A 3667-nucleotide genomic window follows, 5' to 3' on the forward strand; every position below is an offset into this window, starting at 1 on the left:
CCGCAAAAGACTGAGAACGTTGAGTTGGCTGTTTCGACCGCTTATGTCGGTGTAGTTCCCGAGATCGATAAAACTAGAGCTACAAATATAAGAATAATCAAATCACATGCAACCAAGGGGTATCGCAAAAATGCCTACAAGCCAACGTGACATAGTACATCAGATTAGATATAAGATAAAACTGCTACTAAAACTGTGGATCCGAGTTATATACAAAAATATGTCTAAAAATTGAGTAATAAGGCAATGAAAGATGAGGTGTGGTATGAGAATGATGCGAACTGTTAGACTTGTCCTTATAGTGCAAAACATCTTAGTGTAAAAATGTTAGTGAGGCTTAAGATAATAAACGCTACAAGAATAACAGTGTACAGATACATGTACTTTGCATCCACACAGTTTTTTACCCTAAGGCGTCTTTTGTTCTGTAAGGACGAGTCTACAAATGAGGACGGATTATAATAGTTTGCATCATTCTCTTACCACACCTCAAACCTCGTTCTATTATTACTTAATTTTTAGATACAATTTTCTATACAACTCTTACCAGTGTTTTAGTTGCCGTTTTACCTTAAATCAAATCTGATGTACTCCGAAACGGTTGCTTTTAGGCATTTTGCGTACCCCACGTTTCGTTTGTATGTTATTTGATTATTGTTATATTTGTAGGTTTAGTTTGTATCGATCTTGTGAACAACACCGATGTAAGCGCTCGAAACAGTCAACCCACCATTGTCGCTCTTTTGCGGCTATCCCCAGCTCACTGGCTACGACGTCAGTTGCTTCCGCCACCACAGTTAACTGGCCTCTGGACAATCTCTACTAGACGCTTCCGTGTCGTGCTGTCCAGGCGGGTGCTGTGGTTGCCGGTCCTCACATCAGCTGCTTATTTATTTACATTATAATTGAGTTCATTTCTGCCCGGAACCCTCCCCAAATCAGAGTTTCGGTCCACGTCCCATGTGATCCCCCATGGCTGACTGGCTCGACCGCCACACGCTTATGTTCTCATAATTATTTGTGTACACCACTTTCCACAACTATAGTTTTCATTGTAGAATGTCAGCCCCATAGTAGGGTCTAGTTGTACGTTAGTAGCATCGTCTCTTTTTCGCAGTTGGTAGCACCTGAAGATGAAGCTTTAAACTTCGATACCGATATTGGAATAAATTACGAAAATTACTGCCAGTTGAAGCAGATTTTTATTCTATAAATACTTTCTAAATGTGTTTTCTCAGGGCCATTCATAATTATAATGAATGTAAGACTTCGCGAGTCCTGCACTTTCAATAACACACGGTCACGCATTGTGTGCCTATAGAATTGGCTCATAAAGAATCTACGTTATCCATAACTGGTACCCTTCGTTGCCTTTACAATTTGACTTTTACTATTTACTGATTCGCACCGTACCGTTTAGCGGTTTCTTTAACCCGAGGTCATACCTTTACGTATCTTTCCCATGGTCAGAATGTCGCTTTTTCTTACAAACTCAGCTGTGTATGCTGCACACACAGGCACATGAAAGCATTTCCTTGCAGTGCATGAGGCAATTTTGTCGCCATACGAGTCTCCGAGTGGCAGGGGAGGCCTCATAAGAAAGATATTATATTTTTCACACTCAACTCCAATCTTTTCAAAGTATCAGTTCAGTGTATTCACACACTGCCGAGCTCAAATCAGATTAGGGTTTAAGTTTTATTTGTTTAAATGATTTTCGTGTAAGAGTCAGGTTAATATAAGCAAAACTCAGGGGAGTAACGTCCATCTGTTGGCCTAGATACCGATTTCAGCAGTTGCTTTAAAATATCACGATATCAAAGCACAAGGCTCAGTCAAAAAACAGTGCCCCATATTATGTTTTCTTAAATAAAATTTGTAGAGTAAAATATTGTTATTTGCCGCTATTCTGCAATGCTTTGTCTTCAAACCACTGCAGTAGTAACCTTTTGCGCCAACAGATGCCACTACGAGGCTTATGAGGAAGACAGCCCGCGGCGCGTACGTCACAAAGGTAGGTCTTAACCCGTTCGCTCACTCAGCGCAGCAGGCAAAATGCGTTTCTAAACTTGTTAACTCGCGGCTGGGCGTTACGTACTAACGAGCATTGCATCTTCTATTGGAATCTGCTATCATGAAGCCTTACTGATTAACAGTAATATAGCAACATTTAATTTAAGATCAATATTCGATATGAAAGGTGTAATGGCTTGTTTATGGTATTTAGTCTCTTCTTCTTCCCCGCGGAGTGGCCACGTGGTAACAGACGCCATGTCACGAATTACACAGCCCCTCCCGCCAGACGTTCGAGTCCTCCCTCGAGCACAGGTGTGTGTGTTGTCCTTGCCGTAAGTTAGTTTAAGTATTGTGTAAGTCTAGCGACCGATGACCTCAGCAATTTGGTCCCTTAGGAAATCACGACACATTTCAGTATCTTCTCCTTAACCGTCCTTATTTCATACAAAAAGCGGTGCCCAATGCAACTGATAATCATTTTAGCATGATTTTAATTTTATTGTACTCCACTACAGCCGTAACAAATTGTAATTTGGCCTATGGACTTCCGAACATTGTAGGACTCCATATTAGCGTTTGTACGTACACACCTAGTAACGAATTAACAGATGTAGAAACGTTTGCTGATATTTACTAAGATGGTATCTGTTCGTTAGGACATGTCAGAAAAAATAGATACCATCTTAGTAAATACATAGTTAAGGCTCACCAGCCACTTGACCATCTTCTTCTTCTGTGCGAATGCACAAACAGTGCCCGAACTCTTACGGGTATCGGCAACGCGCCGCGAGTAATGAGTATAATGGGCGGGGGCATTACGAATGTAGTATGGGACAATATGTTGAGAATGTGGGTTTCGCGGGAGGCGTGCCAGAGATAAATTCCTGCAGTCGCGCTATCCTCTGTGTCCTCGGTGGCTCAGGTGGATAGAGCGTCTGCCATGTAAGCAGGAGATCCCGGGTTCGAGTCCCGGTCGGGGCACACATTTTCATCTGTCCCCGTTGACGTATGTCAACGCCTGTAAGCAGCTAAACGTTTCCTGAGTTGGGTGAGCGAGCGAGCGAACGCAGGCCTGCCTTCGTGAGGTGCGCCCCGCTGCCTGTCGCTCTCGTAGGCCTCGTGCCAATAGTGTAATCTCTTGCAAAGTGGCCGACATCGATGTTTGTATTAGATGGAATTATGCGGCGATGCAATAGTGGATAACAGCACTCATAGACGATGGTTCGTCGCTCTAACGAAGCTGAAACGCAAACACCCTTGGCTGAGGAAGTGCGTAGCGGTGAGCCGGTGACTGCAGTGACTCCACAAAGCACTTAGCGAGTCGGTGCCACTGGTGATTTTACAGCGACGAACCAATAGTCTAACTGTGCTGGTATCCACTGCTGCATCACCATATACACTTGTCAGTCTTTCATTAACGCAAATGGGCGTTTCACCTCCTTCATTCAAGAATTCTGTCACAGAACACCGTCTAATACGAACATCGATGTCGGCCATTTTTCAAGCTACTTCATTACTGGCATCTGTTTACACAGAAAGGTATGCTGCAGAGGTGTGGAGAAGGAGCATTGTGAAATAGCGACAAATTAAAATATTTTTTACATAATAAACCCCATTGAAGGTGAAATAAATAGGGAGTTTCATTTTTTGA

At 42.8% G+C, this 3667-nt stretch overlaps 1 non-coding gene across 1 annotated transcript; it reads left to right on the plus strand.

Moving 5' to 3' along the window:
* The first annotated feature begins 2923 nt into the window (after positions 1–2923).
* On the plus strand, positions 2924–2997 carry Trnat-ugu (transfer RNA threonine (anticodon UGU)). Its single transcript has one exon. It is a non-coding gene; the product is annotated as a tRNA-Thr (tRNA).
* The last annotated feature ends 670 nt before the right edge of the window (positions 2998–3667 follow it).

The sequence above is a fragment of the Schistocerca serialis genome, chromosome 2 (genome assembly GCF_023864345.2).
Source record: "Schistocerca serialis cubense isolate TAMUIC-IGC-003099 chromosome 2, iqSchSeri2.2, whole genome shotgun sequence".
NCBI classification, from domain to species: domain Eukaryota; kingdom Metazoa; phylum Arthropoda; class Insecta; order Orthoptera; family Acrididae; genus Schistocerca; species Schistocerca serialis.